The following is an 8,603-nucleotide window of genomic DNA, read 5'->3' as shown; positions in this document are numbered from 1 at the left end:
CTGTAATGTGTTGTCAGCTGCATTCTCAGCTACTTAATTAATCCTAGCCTAGAGGGAAGATCTGTGGAAGAACCCTCCACATTTTCCACATTTGATTGGAAGAATCAAAATAGGAAGTGTTTGTGTATAAAGTGCTGTCAATTCACACAAACCTTGGTTGATGCCTTTAGAACCCAGACTGAGCTGCGTTTTGTTTTTTGCTTAACCTAGATGTCCACCAGATGGTCAAAGGCCACCCTGGTGTCTGCTCTGGTGTCTGGCATGTTAAATTTGTGGCATGGAAATCTAGGATTATTTGATTCAAATCCAAAAATTAGTGTAATAAATTAATCTTTGGCATAATGTTATATTACACTTGACAGGTCTCATGATTTAAGACATGGTGTGTGAGGAAGGAAGTCTTCACTTCCAGTAGTGATGATAGTGACCAACTTTTTCAAACATATCTCCCTAATTTTATTTATTAGTCAAAATCAATGTTTATTTTTTATTTCCTTTTACTATTAGTAATCTAAGTAGTCATGATAAGTTAACAGTGGTTTATGGTGGTGTTTTTTTTTTTTAACTTGTATTTTTCTTTTTCTTTCATACCAAGACTGAATACAGATGTCTTTGAATTATCATGTACTACCATTCACACTGAAGGAATGGCTGGTCTGAATCAAAGGAGAAGATTTTTCTTTATCAAAGGGTCACAGTTTCTTTGTCACTTTCGTTAAGGCTGAGATGCTGCATATACAACCTCAATTTCCATGTAAAAACTCGCATTTTAAAACTACTTTTGCAGATTTTCCAAGTCTTGGTTTTCATTACTTTCTACACTGTTTCAGGATTATTTCTCTGTGTTTCTTGGAGTTGCACTAGAGATGTACCAAGTTTATCAGTATTTTTGTCTTTTCTTGAATACAAGCTGCTGTGTATAGCAGAGATACAGAGATATTAATAGACTTGTTATTTGACAAGTGAGTGGTAGGATGAATAAAAATCCACTTCCTTTACTGTGTAAGTTATTTCAGTTGTTGTGTTGACAAGTCTTTTCCAGGTTGATGTTACAGATTTTCTTTATTTTTTCTTTTATCTTCCATTTGGAAAGCTTGCATTCCTGAATATTTCCACCCTTGCTGTGGCTGAGAAGAGTGGTTCTGTTGTGTTACTAAATGCACAGGTCACCTTGCATGTATCTTCACTGCTGATGACATTATTGCATTAAGGGTCAGAGATCTTAGAAATGATCCACAACATCCCAGTTAGTACTGGAAATGTGCAAGGGATGTCCTGCTTTGCGAAACTGTACAGCTAAAATGATTAGGCAAAATAGCACAAAAACATAAAACAAATTGTCCCAGAAAAGAATCTGACCTGCATGTTAACTTTACAGTTTATGGTATCTTGGTAATATAGAACTACTTAAGATGTCAGCAGTCTGACATACAGTAACTGACAGCGGTCACTCTGCAGAAAAAACATTTTTCTTGAGTAGTCAGACTTCTGACACTTTTAAAATAGCTACTGGGAGGACACAATTTTGGTGTGTTAGATTTATTGTTTGGAATCAGACAGCTGAATTAAAAACAAGTGCATCAAAGTAAATGAAGAGCATCAAAGATTATAACTGGTAGGTTTGGGGTTTTGTGTTCCTTTTTTAATTTTTTTCTTCTCCTACTATATTCTTTAACCTTAATTTCTTTGTTACTGTGATTTATTCAAGGGACGGAGAATCAGTATTTGTCCAAAATGGGACAGAAATTCTGTTAGTTACTTTTAGCACTAGAGTGGGAGAAACTGTAATTTGTTTGGTTTTCTTAATTAAGCTTATAGATGTACGGCTAATGTTTGAAGCAGTTACAATATGGCATTTAGGGTTAAAATCCTAACAGCCCGTTGAAATAATAATTATCAGTACGTATCACAAGTCTTTGTGGTTTGTCCTGACTCGTGTTCCTCCTGTTCTGGACTTCAAATTGGTGCACAGTAGGAAAGAAGCAGCAAGTCTTTGGGAGAATCCAGGTCCTGTTGTTGCAGTCAGTAGTAACTCACAGTTGCCTTTGATCAGGTTGAGATTTTGTCTGTTGTGTCTGACAGCTGAATATTTGAGAGATGCTTCAGCACGGTGTTAGTCATCGGCTTAGCTGCTCGGCAGGCACAGATCTCTACGAACTCACTCCTTTGCGCTCTACCCTTCACAGTGGCTTTCGGTGGAATACAGAATCCAATTTCAGATCTCTGACCATATGCTCAAAGTTACATATGGGATTGGCATTGGCAAACATTAAATTGCTGTGTGCCTGACATGTCCAGTGACCGCAGATTTTCACTGTAAAAATAGTGTTGCTAAGTGACTTTGATTTTTCATAAGCATGGGATACAAAGTTTTTATGGGAATTTGGTTCAGGTAGTAAATACTGTATTTTAAGACAAGTATCCATTAGGATGTTCTTTCTTTTTGAAACCTTTGAACAACATACTTAAATTTAACATTTTCCCAATTGATTTTATCTGTTGATGGGGAGATATCCACTCCTGAAGTTTAATTTTCCTTGATTTCCTTGAACTGCTAAAATAGTTTTAAAAGCTATTTTTGAAACAACTGTATTTTTTATTCTAAGAAACAAACATATATACATATATATGATGATACATCATATGAAATGAATACCATATATCTTCAAGCCTTGTGGAGGATATGACCAATGAAGCCTTCCCTTAAGTCTGAATTAGGTAACATGTAATAGAACATGGATCAGGAGAATGCTGCCAATAAAAAGAGCCTTTATGCTCCTTTCCTGATCAATTGTCTGGGCTTTTTTGTTCCTGTTGTTATAGGCAAAATAGTGATGGAATGTAATAGGAAAGGAAGAGTGAACTGGGAAAAGGGAGGGTGTCCATAGCCAACTTTGTAAGCTGTGGGTAGCATCTGATTCACAGTCACAGTCCTTCTACAGCTACTGTCCCTACAAAACAGTGACAGTCCAGAAGTGTTACCAATGAAAGATCACCTAAAATAGCAATATAATAACACAGGTAATTGTCAAACTGTCATTGTAAGCTCAGAAATCAACAAAATTGATCAAGGGGATTTCTTCTCCTTGCAGAACTGTAGCAAAGGTGGAATTGGATTGTTGTGGGCACCTCAGCAGGAGATCACACTTTAACAGCAATAATTCCTGTAAATTTTCAAGGGAAGCCTCTGTACAAGGCATGTCCAGTTTCTTCTCTTTTCCTTGGAGAAACAACACTGAAAATACTAAAATTTGCTGGCTTTGAATTCAATGAGAAATTTTCAAATATGAAAATTAATTGTTAATAATTCAGGGCCTGTGGCAATGATTCTTTGCCATGCAGTAGGGAATGTGCCATGTTGATGAAGGATTGCAAACAAACCCTTGAACTGCTCTTACCTAGGATTCCTTCTATAGTGGTAGTTCATGAGAGTGAACTCTGGAATTTGGGGTGATTTAGATCAATACCCAAGAATATTAGCTGCTGCCTCCAAGCCTCAAAAATCTGGGCTGAAAGCTTCATGGGTGAGATTTTTTCCTTCAACTACATTAACATTTACACTCTGCTTATCCTTTGTAATGAAATCATACTTCTGCTTACTGTTCCTCTAAATGGGAAGTTGTGTGACCATGTGTGGTCCACATTGAATTCTGCTTTCCCAGTTTTTCTAAGATGTCATCTCATGAACTCCCTGGGTTTATTTTCGTGAGGAATCCTGTTCAGATTCTTGGTTCCTCCACCTGGGTGTATTGTTTGTGCAGGGATGGTTCATTTTTACAAAGGTGATGTACGACTGCAGATCTTCTGATCATTTTAGTTGTGAAAGTCATCTTGAAGCACCAAGAAATAGCTATGAAATAAATTCTCTGATTTTTTACTAGACTACAGCGTTTTGCCTGAAGCAATAGTAAGACTAAGACTAACTGATATATGTATGGTCTGCCCTTTTTTTAACGGTAAATGTGGTTGTGATGAGGTGACTGACACTTCTTGTATCTGTTATGTATGAAAATGCAAGAATTCAATCTTAAGAAGTAGTATTAAACAAAATGAAAGCCTTTTGTTTTAACACTATGCAAGACTGACTACACACACACACTAGGCTTCCATAAAGTGTTTAATCTGAGCAAGTCCTTAGGTTAAAAAGGAAAAAGGCAAGAAGCATCACTTCTGTGCTAAAATACATCAAACTTCCAGAGGTTTTTGAATACATCTTATCTACCTCTTTAGACCAAGCAATAAAAACTTCTGTATTAGTCCCTAAGAAAAGAAATATTTTCAGTGTGGCGGTAAAGAAAGGAAATATTGTCATCTGTATCAGCTCCCTGACGTACATCCACCTCTGAAAGTCACTGGTATAAAGTCCGTGTAATCGAACTTTCTGAGGCTCAAGCTTCAACAGGAGACCAGATCTTGTGACTCTGGGGTAACTCACGCAGTAGCTGAGAGTTCTGACTGGCACTAAATGAATATAAATAGCTTGTGTACTGCTGAAACAGGGGGTTCAGTGCTGGAATATTTGGATGTTTCTTGAATGCATCTGGTATCATTACATAGACAGTACATGTAATGTGCTGGGGACCTTGGAATCAGCAAAGTTAATTGGCAGTGAATGGCTGGTTTCCTTGGAGAATTTGGGCTCAAATGAGTGATCTGCCCAAACTCCTTCAGGAAGCAGGAGTCCTGTTGGTGGCCTTCTGCTGCAGTGAACTGCCACCCCCACCTTTTATCTTTTTTAACATGTCAAATACTTTCAACCAAACTTGACAAGAGTTTCAAATTTATCCTATAAATTAGATCAATATAGGTGGATTGGTAGAGGAGGAAGACTTTATTAGCCGTGGGTTCACCTTATGTTATACTCTAGAATATCAAGAGAGAACAACCAATTTAAGAAAGCATCACTTCAGTTTTGCTGCGTATTAGACCCTGAAGATCCTAACTGTGACATATGAGTCTCTTAAGAAATCAGTTTTCATTAATTCATCTGCTTGCTTTAATTGTGTCCTTTTAAGTACACTCTGAAGTAATTTCCTAGTTGGACCTGGGTCTTGTAAGTATGGAATGGTGTTTTTGAAAACAGATTAACAGTTTAACACTGTGCTTTGTGAAGCCATCATGTGATAGCTGTGAATTAGGATGCCTAGGAGTCATAGTGATATTCATCTGAAGAAGAGTTCAGGGATTTCTTTCCCTCATAACAACACTACAATTTAACACTTTTATTTAATGTCTGTACACTCAGTCACAAATTGCAATGTACTATTGCATAAACAAATTCTTTAATTACTTCAATAATGAGAAAAAAACTGTTTATTTTCAGAAGAAAAAAACCCAACCCAACATACTACTAGCTTAACTCCAATAGCTTTAGTAAACCATGTGAACCAAGTATCACAAGAGCCTCAAATTCATTAGCTTTATATTCTTGCTTCTACAATTATCAAAGTATATGTTACCCTCTGGACAATAAATATGCTTTCTTATGATCGAACCTGAATTTCTTTTGGTATGAACGCCCAGTTTGTTAAAGTTGTTATAAACATGTTTTGCTATAAATTACTATATTTTATATATAGTATATATATACTATACATAGAATATACTATATAGAATATACTATATAGAATATACTTTCTGTGTATGACAGAAAGTAAGCACATTCTTAAGTTTATTCTACTTGTAACATAGTTTTAGGGTAACCTACTAATGAAGCTAATAGTCACTACGTAGTACAAAGCCTCAGGATTAACTGTCCAGAAATAAATAACTTCCCTAGCAATGGCCTGTTGAGCCATAAGGGTGACACCATTTTTTACTGCTTGTGTGGTGACATGACTGTCACTTCTTCCAATGCATGCTTCAGGTTGTGCACTCCATCGTTACATCCCTTCGTGTGCAAAGTGGATCAACTGTGGGATAGCATTTATTAAAACGAGAAAAAATAAGACAAACTTGTGTCTTATCAGTGGCTCTTGGAGAAAATACCTGGGTTTGTGTTAACAGTTTGCTATGTGGTGTAGTTTACATGCTGCTAGCTGCAAGAGACTAAAAACCTTGCTGATTTTAAAATACTAAACAAATAAGAAAAAAATTATACAAGTTAAAAGTTGCTCTAAAGCAACAAACTGAATTGGGCATTAGTGAAAAGCTAACTCAAGGAACTCAAAGACTCCTTTTAAACAGTCTTACTTGTCAGGTAAAGTTCTTTGAAATACAATAAATTAAAATAATTTTATGTTCTTATGTGTAAATAATATGTCAAAGATGGTAAATCATATTGCCTTGGTAAGTTACATAGTCATGCACTTTGGACAGCCTGCTTTGTTTCCTTCTGTGGAATCTGTAGGAGCTACTGTTAAGTAAAAGCCCTCAGAATCACTTTGTGCGTTATAGGCATGATTTGCTGGTGGGAATAATGTCTTTTCTATATCTCTTCAGTAAGATGTTATTACTGTTTAGTTTACTGTTGAGTTTATTCATATCTTTGGGCTAATCTAGAGCTGTTAATTCTGGTATGCACTACTGATTCAAAGCCATTTGATTTGGGAGAAAAAAAAAGGAGATGACAAGTCATGTTTTTTTCTCCAGGGTTTCAAAACCATACAATAGATATGAATATATGTAAGAAAAACAGCTATTTTTATTCTCATGTGTTTATTACAGTAATGCATGTAGTAAAGATATTAACCAACTTAATAGCTAATATATAGCCAAAACCTGATCTGTAACCTTGCTTGATCAGATTGCCTAGACTTTATTTTACAGTAAAAGAACGAAACACACAGTTGGCTTCTTTTGGCAGTAGTTATTGTCTAAACAACTGATTTGACTCTGAGTACTTTCTTTTTGTTATCAGCAAGGATTACTTTTTGTCCTTGTGATCTTTTCTTTTCTCTGCATGGTGGTAAATGTATACCTATCTTGTTCAGAGCTTATGACTCATTTGATTTGCCTTCAAAAAGACTTGGAAGGGAAGGAGAAATTAAGAACATATACTTGAGCAAAACCAGCTTTTAGATAGTGAACTCGTCATCTGGCTCAGACCACAAAATGTGGTCAATAATGGTTGGAGCTAGTTGAAATGGGTTCTTCCCACCATGCCAGCCTACATCTGAAATTCATTACCCTCTGCAACATCTACTGCCTTATGTCCTCTATTTTTTCCAAAATAAAAAAGAACCGGACATACAAAAATGCTAATCAAACCCAGTCTTGTAGAATAGAAGCTGGTGTTGCATGGTAACTTTTAATAGCAGAGGTTTGGAATTTAGGTATAATCTGTCCACTACCTAGTGTTCTGGTACATTTTGGCTGACAAAGCCAAATGCCTGCTTTTAAATCAGTGATGCAAAAGCTTCTGTCTTGAAACTCAGTAGTTACTGATGGCTGGTAGGGCATGATTTTAGCTGAAGTCGCTTAACGTCAATACATGAATCTATGGCTAAGGAATCCAACAGCAGCATCAGATATCACTTTCCAATATGTGTGCACAGAAGCTTTTCCCCTTCTCTTAAAATGCCTTTGATCACAAAATACAGAACAGGCCTTTATCATGCTAGCAGTCGTTCTCCTGTTACAAAACGATCTCCAGGGTGACACAAATAGGCCTGCAAATAAAAATCAAACCTGAAAATGATGATTTTTAGAGTAAGAAATCGTGTACTCCTGATCCAAATTGTCTACCTTTTCTCCTAGATACCCTGTGGCAATAATAATATTGTTTTTCAAGTTGAATTACTGAGTACCAAAACTTGAGGGGAAATTTCTGTAATTTGCTTGTAAAAATAGGAACTGTTCGCTGGGAAGCCTGAAGTTTCAATTTCAGTCAGTTGCAAGCTCTGCAATTTGATATTTTGAGGCTGAAATGTCTTCAGAAGGGGTGAAGTTATGCCTGTGGGTGGGTGACTTGGAGCTCATCTCTCCCAGCCTGTGGACTGACAGACCTGAGTATATTTTTCATAACCATCGTTTACTGGATCCTGGCCCTACAGTGTCACTGTGACTGATGAAAAGGTTATGATTTTTCTAGTAAGTGTTCCATTGCTACCGAAGGGTAAGAATCCAGCAATATGAAGCATCGAAAACGACATCTGCTAGAAGGTAACCTCTGGCCAACCAGCAAATCTATCGACATTAAACACTAGAACCCATAAGACCTCTGGGTTTTTTTAATCTGTAAACCAAATTCCTGAGGTTGAAGGAACTGACAAGAGCAGGGGATGTTTCAGGCGAGTTTTTTTCTTCTTATGTTAGCATTTGTGGGAGGCATTTTTCAATGTAAAATGTCAGTTTACACCCCCCCGAAAAAAAGAGAAGGGGGAAAAAGAAAAGCCTGTAAAGCCTTGGTGTGCAAAACTGAGTGAAAAATCTGGTCAGTATGTCTCCCAAGTTTGCATCAAAATTACCCTGTGGGTTGTTAAGAAGCATTTAATTCATGTATCGTAGGACTAGAAGGAGCCAACCATGCAGCCTCCAATCTGTCTGGACCCATCTCCTGAGTTTCTCAGCCAGTGGCCCATAATATACTGGAAGGTATCTACAAAACTGATGGAATAAACAACACAGAGAAAATATTAGATTCACACAAAATCACAGAAAAT

The sequence above is a fragment of the Pezoporus flaviventris genome, unplaced genomic scaffold (assembly GCF_033815535.1).
Source record: "Pezoporus flaviventris isolate CSIRO_AGI_PZ_B2104156 unplaced genomic scaffold, CSIRO_AGI_Pfla_v1 ptg000005l, whole genome shotgun sequence".
Lineage (NCBI taxonomy): Eukaryota > Metazoa > Chordata > Aves > Psittaciformes > Psittacidae > Pezoporus > Pezoporus flaviventris.
Note: the sequence above shows the minus strand (reverse complement) of the source record.